Here is a 15,000-nt window from a genome sequence, read left to right on the forward strand (position 1 = left end):
TACGTAAGGTAAGGTTAATAAAGATTAGGTTAGGTTAGGTTAGGTTACGTAAGGTAGGTTTAATAAAGGTAAGGCAAGCCAAGGCAAGGTAAGGTAAAAGTAAAGTAATGTAAAGTTAGATTAGAATAGATTAGCTTAAGGCAGGCTTCAGCTGGGTCGCTAGATTTATTTACTCGAGAGCTCGTTTTCTTCCAGCCTGAATGATTGAAGTGGCTCCGCTTGCCTTCGTCTGGCTTCGCTTGGCTTGGTGCTCTGTGTGTGTGTGTGTGTGTGTGTGTGTGTGTGTGTGCTAGGCGATCGAAAGTGTGGTTAGGTTAGATTGTTCCCCTCTCCATCTTAAGCGATCGAATGAGTGAGTGAGTGAGTGAGTGAGTGAGTGAGTGAGTAATTAGGTTAGGGTTGATGTTTAGTGAAGGGACTTTTTTTTTTTAATGCATAATTACATCTCATTATTCTTTGTTGATTTGTCCATTTCTCTCCCTGTCTCTCGGCATCTCTGTCTACCTTATCAAATTCTTCAAATCTCTCGTCTATTCAGAAAACTCTCTCTCTCTCTCTCTCTCTCTCTCTCTCTCTCTCTCTCTCTCTCTCTCTCTCTCTCTCTCTCTCTCTCTCTCTCTCTCTCTCTCTCTCTTTCTTTCTCTCTCTCTGAGTGTGCTCTGAGACAGCGCTGAATTGACGCAGGGCATTTATGTTTTCTAATCCCTCAGGTCAGGACAGGAATGAGAGCGGATCTTCCATCAGCAAGCGAGGCAAGAGAGGCGTCCTTTGCCTCGCTCAAGTGGGATCTGCGGGGCTCACTGCATTGCCTGAGCCACGCTACCCAAGCTCTGCCCCTCCCTCGCCTTGCTTTCCCCCGCCACTCAGTGGTACACACTCACCAGTTGGCAGTGCACAGTCAGTAGGGAACTTTACAGTATCGGGAATATTCATGAGTGGGGATAGGTGGAAATAATAATATGTAGGTTTGCTTCATTCGTTTGTACATTGAGTGCCACGTTAAGTCTGATCAATTTTTGTAGCTTCACTTGTTTTAAGTAAAGCTGTAAGAGCCTGTTAGGAATCTAGCGGTATTTGTCATCTTGTTACTTACCTACGTAATAACACACACACACACACAAGAACACAGAACACAAGAAAATAATGCAAACTCCAAGAGGCTATCAGATTAAAAACATACCACCATTTATATATATATATATATATATATATATATATATATATATATATATATATATATATATATATATATATATATATATGTAAGACCAGTGGTTGTTAGGACATGAAAAACTTCAAACGCCCAGTGATTAATAAAACAAACTTCATCTGAAGAAATCGTCAAAGCTGTGGCTTGAAAACATCCGTAGCATCACTGAACTAACGATAATACCAACATGGAAAACCTCAATTGCTAAGAAATAAGCAAAGATTGTGATGGGCAGGGAAAGAAAGGGAAAGATTATGAGTAATCTGAGACGCTGTAGCCTAGTGGTTCCTCTGTGCGCAGATAAAACAACAACAACAACAACAACAACAACAACAACAACAACAACAACAACATCAACAAAACACTTGCACCAAACAGTGACACTATTAAAATGAACATGAACAAGGAGACCAATTGAAATGTTGAGGCCAAGAGAAGGTTGACAAGTGGTGATTGGAGACGCTGCATCCTGTTTGCTACTAGCTTCTCAATGCACAAATAATAAACAACGACTGAACAGATACGCAGAACACAGGGTGATCAGACACACTGCGGCTTATTACCTTCCTTGCTTCCTCTATGCGCAAGTAACAAGCAAATGACTGAACAAATACGCAAAATATGGGTTGACCAAAAACACTGCAGGCTGCTGCTAACCTTTCAGTTCCTCTATGCACAAATAATAAATAAACAAAACACATGCACACAAAATAGTGACTAGTACATTACCAACATCGACAGGAAGACACGGGGAAGAGCAGGGAGGGAATATGACGCCTTCAAGGTGACTGAGAGGCGATTCCAACACCCCGCGGCTCTCCACGGCACAGTCTACACCGCCGCCTCGCAGTTCTCACGACCACTGCACACAGTAATGTCACGGAGGCACAATTACCGGGGAAACTAACACACGGGCCGTCACCTTTACGTCACCACGAGATAATGGAGAGGCGACCAAAACTGAATGAGTATCTCAGTTCGTTCAGCAGTTTACAGCACACGGTATTGACACGGAAGCACAAGTACTAAGGAAACTAATACGCGACCCGCTGTCTTGACGTAACCACGCGGCAGTGGCGAGGCGAGCAGGACTAAGGCGGCTGAGAGTTACAGGTTCAGTGTCTCAGTTCGAAGGTTCGTTGTTTGGAGTATTGTTCACGCAGCTAAGCCAAATGTCCACGGTCTCACAGTGCGGGAAATATCTATACCATTCTTTAGTGTGTAGGAGGATACGTGAATTAAAGATGAGGTGTAATATAAAATCTCCAGGGGACGTACTTATATTCAATGGCCTTTATTGTCACGTGAGACTAACCCGCGCTGACTCCAGTCATGCATTGAAGCCTTACGTTGCCAGACTCCACACGGAACATTAATCCTAGATGTGTGTGTGTGTTTGTGTGTGTGTGTGTGTGTGTGTGTGTGTGTGTGTGTGAGAGAGAGAGAGAGAGAGAGAGAACATAATTTCTATTCGTATGATTTTTCTTTATCTTTTATTTATTTTCTATCTATTTATATTTCTGTATTTGTTAATTGTTTGGGTGGGTATACACTCAGTGCCACCACCACCACTGCGATTTGTGGCGCTGTGTTGCAGTCATTGTCATCATAATCATCATCATTCTCCTCATCTTTCTTTTCTTCTTCCTCCTCTTCTTCTTCCTCCTCGTTCTTATTTTCCTCCTCTTCTTCCTCCTCTTCTTCTTTCTCCTCGTTCTTCTTTTCCTCCTCTTCATCATCATCATATTCTCTTCCTCTTCCGCCTCCTCATCATTAGAAATTTGTTCCTCTCCTCCTCTTCCTCCTCTTTCTCGTCCTCCTTCTCCTCCTCCTCCTCCTCCTCTCTCTCTCTCTCATCTCCTCCTCCTCACCATCATCATCACCATCATCATAATCTCCATCTTTCTCATCACAATCACTACAACCTCCTCCTCCTCTTCACCACCATCATCACCACCATCACCACCACCATCACAATCTATTTCCGGTAATACTGCAGTACAAATGTCTTCCAAACATCCTATACGCATCATCATTTTTGTCTATTCCAGGTCATCCGAGCAACACTTCTCTCTTCTCTCCAAGTGAAATGAATCTGTGAGCACTGCCTTGTTTTACCATCCTTTCGTTGACATTCTGCTTTCCTAACTGTCTGTATCACTGGCTCCGCGCTTACTGTGCCCTGCGTATGTCAACTTACTTCTTCAGTGCACTATCACCATCAAGAAGCGGGGTCAGGATTTGCTTAAATGGACATGCCGTGACTCTCTATATATGACGAGGACAGACGAGACTACGAGTGAATATACCGGGTCAGTTTTAGTCTCTTCGTAAGCTATTCAAACCAAACACTCCTCTTATTTGTTCGGGAGCTTACCAACTTAGGAAGCGTTTTTGGTTGATAGCTTACGAAAAGACTGTGGAATTGACCCTTTTGCCTTACCAGTTCAAATTTTCGGTACTCCCCCAAACGACAAGCAGTGTGCAGAGTTGATTGTGGAACCTGATGACGGCTAAAGCACTTTTGTTGGTTAGCCAGCAAGAGGAAAAAGGGTGACTCTGGAACTGGCCTGTCAGCAATAAGGCGGTAGTTTGAAGGGTTAGACTGGATGGGGACGATAGGTGGAAATAGGGAGGTGTGTTTTGTACAGGGACTGCCACGTGCAGACCTGATGGCTTCTTACAACTTTCATTATTTTCTTAAGTTCTCATGTTCTTTTAAGGAGGAGGAGGAGGAGGAGGAGGAGGAGGAGGAGGAGGAGTGGTCAGACTTTCTCACCTTCCACCTCCCTGGACTGCGCCTTCTGAATGTCTCTAACCCTTTCACTGCTATTTGACACATCTTTTAATCACTAACCACTCCGAGACATATTTTCTTGTAAATATCAAAATGTATTCCTTTCTATGCCTTGTGTTTCCTGTAGATGGTGATGAGGGGAACGTACGTTGTTTTAGTGTTGTGAATTGTTGCATACCGCAGTGGAAGGGCAGCAGGGTGTTGCGTCATGGCCTTCCCACTTCCCAGTCTTCTTATCTTGACTGGTGCGAGGTCGTCACGGTGGCCTGTGCTTTTACTGACGGCATGGCGTATTTCTTCACTCATTACATGGTCTACCTAATAAATAGTCACGATTTTGCCTTACACAGTTTTGATAAGAATAATTCGAGTAGGTGGGAAATATTAAGGAATTTTCTATTACACCAATGAAAATAAATAGAAAAATCCTTAAGTACATTATTTTTATTAGCAATAACGTATTTTAGTCTGTTTCTTTCCAATATACTTTAATCTTCATTTTCTGACATTATCTTTTTTCCTTTCCACAAAATAATCACTCGAATTTTTTTACTCCTTACCGCTTTAAATGAACAATTTCAAATAATTTCTTTATAATATATTTTTTTTTATGTGTGTATGTGTGTGTGTGTGTGTGTGTGTGTGTGTGTGTGTGTGTAAGTAATGTTTATTGGTTTATAACATTGATACCAGAATTACTGAAACATTTTCATTTTGTATCAAATTGTGTTGAGCCGCAGCTCGTGCAGACTTGTTTGAGTTGAGCCATTGTCACACAGAGAGCACTCACGCGTTCATGTCAATCATCCTTTTCAAAAACATACATTATCACACACACACACACACACAAAAAAAAATAACGTTAATTATATGCATACACATACATACACATATTCACACACATATTTCCCTCCTAGATTAGACTTACCTTTAGGATTAATGTTAAGTTTTTCCCCATCCTCTATGTACATTTTCAGTTTGTCAACTGCCTAAATAATAAACCGTTTATTATTATTATTATTATTATTATTACACACACGCACACACACACACACACACACACACACACACACAAGTATACATATACACACACATACACACATACATATATTTACATATACATTTAAGCATACATACATACATATACACATACATGTACATACACGTACATACGCACGCATACATACATACATACATACATACGCACACATACACACATACATACATACATACAGATACATAAGTAATATAACTGGAACATTTGTGGGAAACAAAAATAATTTCAGCAAAATAATAGTAATAGCATAATGACTTACAGATTTTGTAGAATTTTCGAGCCTACTGTTTGTAATTAAGGAGATAAAAGAGAACGGCGGCTGTCTTGCATTAGAGAAAACGAAAAATTTTAACACAAACTTTAAAAAATAATTAAATTAATTTTCCAATACTATTTTAAACAGTTATTAGGATAATGCAAGCGTCTCTTCTATTTTATCTATTATTTCGTGGTGTTTTGTACTATTAATTATCAGTTTTTAGTGCAAGAAGTTCATGAAAAGAGGGAAAAAAAAAAAAACATATAGATAAGGACAAAATGGTCGCTATTAACATGTATATTTACAAGACTTTCGACCCCATGATTTCCAAGGCTTGGGCGGCGGCCATCTAGGAAACTGAAGTATTAGAGAAAACGTGATATTTTAACGCCAACTAAAGAAAAACTGAATTGATCTAACTATTAATAACTTATAATATTTTTACGATAGTGTTAACATTTACTGCTATATGAATCGACTTTAATTATTTATTGGCGTTGATATTACGTAAATTACACAAGCTTAATCTATGATAGCATATATATATAACGAAAAAAAAATAAAAAAATGACGTCTCCCTCAACACACACACACACACACACACACACACACACACACACACACACACACACACACACACACACCTTTATGTACGTATACTGTAGGAAATATTGTATTTTTATTGGTTCCTCTGCAAATACAGTATAAATGTTGTGTGTCTGCCAGTGGAGCCTTAAACACACCCTTAAAAACACTCGTAACCTCAAGTAGAGCCCTTTAAAACAGAGCAGGTGTGGGTGTTGAAGAGATTACAAGTGTTGTGAATTATATACATTATTTTTAAGCAGCTTGGAAGGTTGCAGTGACGAAAGCTGTTGAAGACTGACAAAAAGACTGACTTGGATATTACTTGTTGTGTAATCTGTCGTAAGTGTAATTAAATAACTCGCCTCGCCAGCTTTGTGGTGTAATTGTCTTTGTAATTGTACGAATTATAGAGGAAATTACTATGCTGATTATATTTCCTCTGCAGGGCATCAACCAGAAGTGAGGGTCATGCACCACACACCACCACACACTCCCCAATGCATCTGCCACAAGCAAGGCCACACCACACACCACCACACACTCCCCAATGCATCTGCCACAAGCAAGGCCACACCACACACCACCACACACTCCCCAATGCATCTGCCACAAGCAAGGCCACACCACACACCACCACACACTCCCCAATGCATCTGCCACAAGCAAGGCCACACCACACACCACCACACACTCCCCAATGTATCTGCCACAAGCAAGGCCACACCACACACCACCACACACTCTTTTTCCTTACCATTCACCACAAGTAGGGAAACATTCTCACACACATATACACACACACACACACACACACACACACACACACACACACACCTGGTGGACCCTCTGCCTCAAGGCCCCACAGCATCAGTTGAAGCAGTGGCACTCCTCAACTCCCTGGACGCACACCCCCATCCTCTGGTTCTAGCCATTCTAACTCACTAGCTGCATGTTGTTTTCCCTGAGGTTCCAAGATCACCTGTTAAGGAGAGCTAGTTGTGTCAGTATATAATGAATGACAACTGGCTACATGGTCTCCTTTGAGTAGTAGTAGTAGTAGTAGTAGCAGTACAACAGAAGTAATAGCAGCAATAGAATTAGTAGAAGTAGTAGTAGTAGTAGTAGTAGTAGTAGTAGTAGTAGTAGTAGTAGTAGTTGTTGTAGTAGTAATAGTAGTAGTAGATAAATAAATAGATAGATAAATAAATGAATAAATAAATAAAAAGGAAAAAAAAAGGAAGGAAGGAGAGAAAGAAGCAAAACATGGTGTTTTAATTAATGTATCTGTGTGTGTTCATTATAACAGATGGAATGAAGAATGAATTAAAAAGTGTGGCAAACATTTCCACTTGGTTCTACCGGCAGTGACAGGTTAGGTGAGGCCAGGTACATCTGCTGACACGACTGATAACAAAACACATCACTGGAAACGCGCAAGACAGCAGGTCATGACATACTCTTGATAGCCACAGAGAACGATTCATAAATTATTTCTAAGGACCTTAACAATTATCTTATTTTCATCCATCTATCCACAAACTTACGCCCACCCACCCACACACCCACCCCCAATAGCCCACCAGTTCACCCACACACACCCAAACACATCCATCCACCCACCCACCTACACCAGCCCACCAATCCACCCACCCACTACACCAGATCCACCCACCCGCCCACCACACACTCCTTACAGACCCATCCACCCACCCACCCCTCCTTCCACCCATCCACCCACTAACCCAGACACTCACACTAAATATGTGGACTTTTACAGCAATTTCTGGGCCTGTTAAAAACTCAAAAAGTTGATATTTTGTGATTTTTTATTTTTTTATTTCAACTGCTACCTAACTTCTGATTGTAATTTTTTAAGAGTTTTTTGCATTCCAGTGTGTGTGTGTGTGTGTGTGTGTGTGTGTAAGTACCGTAAGCTGACCGAAGCACCACATACCCTAAGGACACTTCCACAGCCTACGTGACCTTATCATACACATAACATGCAGTACTTACAAGGCCACACTGCCACACTGCACACGCTGAGCAGACGCAGTAATAAGCCGTATGAACACAAACTGCACCGCTGTATTGTCTCACAAACGTAATATTGAAGTAAAATAATCCCAGTAACAGTATTGTCACACCGTGACGGTCACCGTGACGCACACCAACAAACTGAAGTCCCCAGCTTGTGTTTCCTGCCTCTCTCGCCCCCCCAAAAAAACAGTGACGTGCCTCGATAGTACTGCCCACACACACACACACACACACACACACACACAGTTAAGTATGTAGTTGAATGGGTGTGTGGGTGAATTGGTGCGTGAATCTGTGGGCGATTTGGTGTGTGAATAGGTGGATTGGTGAGTGGAGGGTGTGTGTGTATGTGTGTGTGATGGGTAGGGTAGGTAAGGTTAGGTTAAGAAGAGCCAAGTAAACACAGTAATATGAATGAAAGATATGTTTTATTTAATACTTATTTTTTTACTTTCAATAGAAAGCCCTGGAGGTGTTTGTGTGTGTGTGTGTGTGTGTGTTGTTGCTGTTGTTGTTGTTGTTGTTGTTTGTATGTATTTCTACTATTGGGTCTTCTTGGTGGGAGAGGATGGGGGGGAGGAGGAGGGAGAGGAGGGGTCTTTCTCTGCCACCGCCAAACAAGCCTGGAGGGACAAAATTAGTTATTGTTACTATTTTTACCTCTTTTTATTTATTTACTATGTTTCTTTGCTATTAAATGCTACAAAAGGGCTCTACTACTACTACTACTACTACTACTACTACTACTAACAAATAATGCTATTAAATGCTACAAAAGGGCTCTACTACTACTACTACTACTACTACTAACAAATAATGCTATTAAATGCTACAAAAGGGCTCTACTACTACTACTACTACTACTAACAAATAATGCTATTAAATGCTACAAAAGGGCTCTACTACTACTACTACTACTACTAACAAATAATAACAATAATTAAATACGTTACATTTAATCTCATAACAACAACAAAAACAAGAACAATTACAATTTGTTATCTAAATAATTATACATAATCGAGAATAATTTTTTTTTTCTCTCTCTCTCTGCTACTACTACTACGACAAACCAAAGCAAGCATAATCAAACTTTGCCTAATCTAACTACTACTACTACTACTATTACTACTACTGCTGCTACTACTACTACTACTTCTGGCACTAGTATTACTATCTCTAACGAATATATATTCGTCAGAGGTAGTAATATATATATATATATATATATATATATATATATATATATATATATATATATATATATATATATATATATATATATTCGTCAATATTTATCATAATTTTCAATGTTTTGCAGGTGTTTCCAGGTGTTTCTAAACTCAGGCGTGTAGATAGTACTAATAGAATGAAAAAAAAGTAAGAGAAATGGAGAAGGAAGAGGAAGAAATAAGGAGAAATGAAGGAGGAGGAGGTGTGTGTGTCCTAAGCCCTCCATCCTGTAATTGGGGAAAATGTGAGGCTTCGCAGGATCTCTCGTCTTGTCTCGCGCTCTCTCCTTTCGAGGGATAAAAAAAGTGCGGGAAATTTGAATGTTTATAAATGCATTGGTGTGTGTGTGTGTGTGTGTGTTATTACTAGTTCTCTCTCTCTCTCTCTCTCTGATTACCATATTCCACGTATTTTTCTTATTTTCTTGTGTTACGTTGACTAATTTTTTCACAAATTGTAAAGGGAAGTGTTGATCATGTTTTCGTTTTTTCGTAGCTAGTCATGAAGGTATTCTTAACATGTACTAAACAGAAATTAACCTAACCTAACTTAATTTAACCTAACAACCTCCCATCCTTTGCAATTTCACCACACTTCCATCCCTCAGTCATCCTTGTCTTCCCCCCAGTCCTCTTCCCTCAACGAGTCTCATTTTCTTTTAATCTATTCCTGGTCTTCTTATACTATGTGACCGAACCTCATTTCTTAATCTTTTCTCTTTTCTAATACCTTCAACTCCTGCCCACCTCATTATGGTAACCTAGCCCAGCACTTAGTGTTTACCCCATCGCTGCCTGACTGTAAAATGTGGGTGGGATCATGTGCCTCAGTGCAGGTGTAAGGCGAGTCTTGACAGATTCTTAAGCACACAGGGACAGCGGAGTGTGCAAAAGTTTAAGGGCCGCATTTCCTCACCACGACTGTTTTCAAAGGCCACAGAGGTGATTAGCCATTTCCCAAGAGTGTTTCTCCTCGTGGTTATATAGAAATGTTAATCTGTCGCTAGAGCCATGAAAAGCACTCTTAAAAACTCATGTAGGTTAAATTAGAGGGTTTTGAGTGTAGTGGAGATGAGTAGATGCAGCGCGGATGTGTTTCAGTGTACGGCCCTTAGTTGTGTTATGCATGACTACATCATCGTCTGATTGGTTGATAGGCTTTGGATGGGTCAAATAAAGACGCTTCTTGTTGAATGTGTTTCATCATATGTCACAATTGCTCCCCATCTGTCGTAGTTCAGTCATTCTCAACCCTTCCACAGACGCCGAGTCCTTACACAACCCTTTGCACATTAGCCCATCTTCCCATCTGTTGTAGTTCAGTCATTCTCAACCCTTCCACAGACGCAGAGTCCTTATTACCAATTTTGTGTGTGGATGGCAGGCACGAGTGTAGATGACGTCATAGACAAAACCACGGGCAAGCCATCGAAGTGCCCGTGTCCGTTGTTGACACTGAATAGGCTGGAGACTAGGAATCACGTTGCCAGATACACGATGTTACAAGTGAACACCGTGCCCTCCGTCGGTACCTGTATCAATTGTCGACTAGATGGAGTTAACTCATTGTCTATCCAGCATGGAGAAGTGGACAAGGGAAGCAACCCGGCATTTAATAGATTTATACAGAGAGGAACCGTGTCTGTGGAATGTGGAGACTGAGGTATAGAAAAAGAGACAAAGGCCACAACACTGCAGAAAGTAGCAGAACACATGAACAACGGTGGTTGGTCTTTCTCTGCTGAAGAATTGAGAAAGAAGATCGATACACTGCGAAACCAGTATCGACGAGAACGGAGGCATTTCCTACAATCAGTGAAGTCTGGGGCAGACGACGTATACATGCCACGCCTATGGTGTTGATTCCGTCATTTTTGAATGGTGACGACGGTGACCAACATAGAGACCCACACACACTCCTGCCGACGTAACGAGATGTTCATTCTGATAGTGAAAAATGTATACGTATTGGTAACCAAGATTATCTGTCATCTGTGATGATCACTTTGTAATACACGTAAAAGGGTCACGTGACTTGCCAATGTTGCTCTATTTTCCATTTTACACCATTGTTTCTTCTCTCTCCTGTCCTTTTTCTTCTTGCACATAATTATTGTACACAAAGCTCTGCGTTTAGCTTCAACTATCCAGCTACGATTTTTACGTCCCAATGTTGTCGTACCGAACACCCCATTGGCCGACGTTGCCTGGTACAGCTCTGGCTGCCCTCTGCCCCAAGTCGTACGTTCGCCTGCCTGTGCCTGCTGGCCGCCTTAATTGGACAGTTTGATCTGGTAACACGGTTTTCAATGCGAGAGAATTACGGGCAAATCAGTGTGCCCGCCCTACAGTTGCCTGTCGTGTGGACGGGCCTTTACTACATAAACATAACCAACCAAACTTACCACCTCAACCAATAGAATTGTCAAACTTTCCATGCAATGTAAAAGGTTTCTTTTTTTTTTTTTTGTGAAAGTGTGTTGTACGTGCAATTTGTGTATTTCAATGCAAAAAAAATAATAAATTAAAATGGGAGCGTCTCAAACTGTTACAACATTACAGCTAGCCGGCGACACTGTCAGCCCACTCGTCTGGTTAGGAAGGCGGCCCCTCCACATACCACGTAACCTTACCAACCAAACTTATACCATATAAATAAACTCAACTTCCAACTTACGATGCAATGCAATAAAAGTCGTGGTGTATTTTTTTTTTTTTTTTTTTTGTGTGTGTGTTGTACGTGTACGTAATTTTTATTGTGTAATAATTTCAATGCAATAATAAAGATAAATCCAAAGATACAATGGGGAGTCTCTCGAACTCTTACAACACACCGACAGCTAACCGGCGACACCGCCAACCCACTCGTCTGGTTAGGAAGGCGGCCCCTCCACGCCTGGGAATGGAGGGGGCACCGACAACAGGAGGCAGTGTTGGGGAAGGTCAGCCTCTTGTTCTTCAGTGGGCCGTGTCCTCTTGCTGTCTTGATTCTTGTGGCTGTCCCTCTAGCGTCGTTGTGTTGTGAAGGGGAGGTCCTCTTGGTCACCATCTTCATCTTGCTCTTCCTTCTTTGGTGTCTTCGTGTCTTGATTCTTGTGGCTGTCCCTCTATCGTTGTGTTGTGAAGGGGAGGTCCTCTTGGTCACTATCTTCACCTTGTTCTTTCTTCTTTGGTGTTGGTGCATCTTCGTGTCAATCTTGAGGCCGTTGCTTTACTTTGAAGGGTATGTATGCAAGTCTTCCTCCTCCTCAAATCTTGTGCATCTTCATTCTTGCTCTTCCTTCATTTTATTGATGTCCTATTGGTGTCCTAATTGGTTCAATCTTGAGGCGGTCCGTTCATCTCCAAATCTTGAGCATCTTCATTTTCTTTTCTTCGTGTTATTGATGGCCTCTTAATTTGTTCAATCCTGAAGCGGTCCCTTCATCTCCAACCCTCCTCGTCTTCACTGCCGCTAGTCGTCCGACTTGTCTAGGCTTCCTCTTCATCGCGTCGGTCTCCTGATTGCTGTCTCGATCTGTGTTCAAGTCATCCTCTTTTCAGGTACGGATGTAATATATTTGGATTTACTGTTCATTTCAATAGCAAATCTATTGAGGAAGACCAATGATTCAGCCTTATCTACTCTTAATTAACTACAGCAAAAGTAAAACAATCATTAACTCAAAATGATAATCTTTCATTAACTCGTAAAATGATAATCTTTCCTTAACTCAAAATGATAATCTTTCATTAACTCGTAAAATGATAATCTTTCCTTAACTCAAAATGATAATCTTTCCTTAACTCGTAAAATGATAATCTTTCATTAACTCGTAAAATGATAATCTTTCATTAACTCGTAAAATGATAATCTTTCATTAACTCGTAAAATGATAATCTTTCATTAACTCGTAAAATGATAATCTTTCATTAACTCGTAAAATGATAATCTTTCACTAACTCAAAATAATCAACTCAAAATAATCACCTTCAACTCAAAATAATCACCTTCAACTCAAAATAATCACCTTCAACTCAAAATAATCACCTTTCATCTTTAACTCAAAATAATCACCTTTCATCTTTAACTCAAAATAATCACCTTTCATCTTTAACTCAAAATAATCACCTTTCATCTTTAACTCAAAATAATCACCTTTCATCTTTAACTCAAAATAATCACCTTTCATCTTTAACTCAAAATAATCATCTTTCATCTTTAACTCGTAAAATAATCAATCGTAAAATAATCAATCATCTTTAACATTTCCATATTTTTTTTGCTACATTTCTTCTCACTCCTTGTCTAATTGGTTTGTTTGTACCTCTGAACCAACACTTGTCTGCTACCAGCCACATAAACAGTGCCGCTCATCCTCCCTAGTGCAGCTGTCCCCCGCAACTCAACACTCCCGCCTGAGATGACTCGAACCTACTCACCGTAAGTGGAGGGCAGGGTGGTCCGGGGAATGACAAGAGTACCCGTTGGTCTTTATGCTTCTCCATCTGAAAGCAAAATTACATGAACAGTTTTTGGTGATGCATGCACTGTACTAATTTCACACAACTAAAAGATAACACCTTTATTAACTTTTTCATTGCTTCCCCATCCATTGAAAAGTCAGGATTCAAAGGGAGGGGAGGGGGGAAGGTACTTTATGTAAGAACGAAGAAAAAAAGACAAGCGCCAGTCTGTTTAATGCTCAAAATTGAAGGATAAGTAAAGTGCCTTGAAGACTCCCTCTTGAATCTATATACACCAAATTTATCACCAGGGCCAACGTGAAGGCTTGTACACCGTAACTACAACCACTGCTTCCTAACAAACTCACCCTCAAGACAAGGTGGTCACCCTCCTTCCACCTGCAGGACCACAGCGTCACGGAAGGGAAGACTGGTTTCAAGTAATGGGGCGAGTTCACCTGAAAAAAAATAAATAACGTACATAAGAAGAGACTACTGATGTAACGGTATATTAACAAGAACCGAACTACTGACAACAGCATTAAGAAGTCAAGGAAGCTGCAAGAAGCGACCAGGCGTACACGTGGCACCCCACCTGTCCTACACGTGGCAGTCTCTCTGGGCTTCCTGACTGCACTATTCAAGTTAAATACCCACTGATATGAATGTAACTAAAGGAAATTTGAGGAATGAGAAGAATTAAAACCTCAATAACCACGTGTCGGGCTGGCTTCGTTGGGAGGAGGCGGTGCACGTGTCAGGTTGGCCGGCGGTGCATGAGGGCGGCGCGCATGACAGACAAGCTTGCGTTGTCACAAAGCGCCGAGGAAAGCCACGCAGCGTTTGGCAACAATTCAGAAGCAAAGCAGCCGCGGCCCACGGAGACCTCTAATCCTGTCCTGCCGGCTTCCTCCCCTCGCCCCGGGAAGCCGCACAAACCGAGAGCCGCCGCCGCCGCCGTCTCCGTCGCTGTCCCTTCCTGCTGCCGCCACCACCACCACCACCACCGCCACCACCACTTCGTGAACTCCATCCATCAGCCACGCCGGCTGTCACACAACACGGAGCGACACCTGCCATAACATTTAATCACCCCTCATTAACCGCTCAAATGGATCATTAGCGCACTAACACTGATAACGCTTACGAAATACACATGTGATCTCTATATACACCTGTACTGACGACACACGCAATACGAACACTTAATACCAAGCATAAAACACTGGTACTTTAACTTACCACCAACAACAGCAAGGCAAGGCGAGGCAAGGCGGCGTACTTCCTTTCCCTACGATGGCTTGAGACGCACTGCCCGGCTGACTGACATGGTCTGACCAACCGGCAGATCCCCGACCCTGAAGCCACGCCCAC

At 41.5% G+C, this 15,000-nt stretch overlaps 1 protein-coding gene and 2 long non-coding RNA genes across 7 annotated transcripts in view; all 3 read right to left on the reverse strand.

Annotated features, from left to right (window-relative positions):
• Positions 1-2,475, reverse strand: part of LOC135098279 (uncharacterized) — a 100,534-nt gene extending 98,059 nt beyond the window's left edge. The window contains exon 1 of one of the 3 annotated variants that reach the window (XR_010266783.1): positions 1,940-2,455. The gene's annotated coding sequence lies outside the window, so the exon portion shown is untranslated. Of the gene's footprint in view, positions 1-1,939 lie in introns of all 3 variants that reach the window. The other 2 variants (XR_010266781.1, XM_064000543.1) reach the window with 2 other exon arrangements.
• Positions 2,476-5,589: 3,114 nt separating this feature from the next.
• On the reverse strand, positions 5,590-9,139 carry LOC135098283 (uncharacterized). The gene is made up of 3 exons (XR_010266785.1): positions 7,925-9,139; positions 6,746-6,890; positions 5,590-5,680 (listed from the first exon to the last, which is right to left on the reverse strand). It is a non-coding gene; the product is annotated as an uncharacterized LOC135098283 (long non-coding RNA).
• A 3,427-nt stretch (positions 9,140-12,566) lies between these two features.
• LOC135098275 (uncharacterized) overlaps positions 12,567-15,000 on the reverse strand; it is a 3,717-nt gene continuing 1,283 nt past the window's right edge. Inside the window, exons 2-5 of one of the 3 annotated variants that reach the window (XR_010266777.1) lie at positions 14,872-15,000; positions 13,995-14,084; positions 13,603-13,668; positions 12,567-12,697 (exon numbers count right to left, since the gene is read on the reverse strand). The exon at positions 14,872-15,000 is cut by the window's right edge and continues 37 nt beyond it. This is a non-coding gene — a long non-coding RNA (uncharacterized LOC135098275). Of the gene's footprint in view, positions 12,698-13,602; positions 13,669-13,994; positions 14,085-14,332; positions 14,629-14,868 lie in introns of those variants that run through there. The other 2 variants (XR_010266775.1, XR_010266776.1) reach the window with 2 other exon arrangements.

The sequence above is a fragment of the Scylla paramamosain genome, unplaced genomic scaffold (assembly GCF_035594125.1).
Source record: "Scylla paramamosain isolate STU-SP2022 unplaced genomic scaffold, ASM3559412v1 Contig53, whole genome shotgun sequence".
Classification (NCBI taxonomy): Eukaryota; Metazoa; Arthropoda; class Malacostraca; order Decapoda; family Portunidae; genus Scylla; species Scylla paramamosain.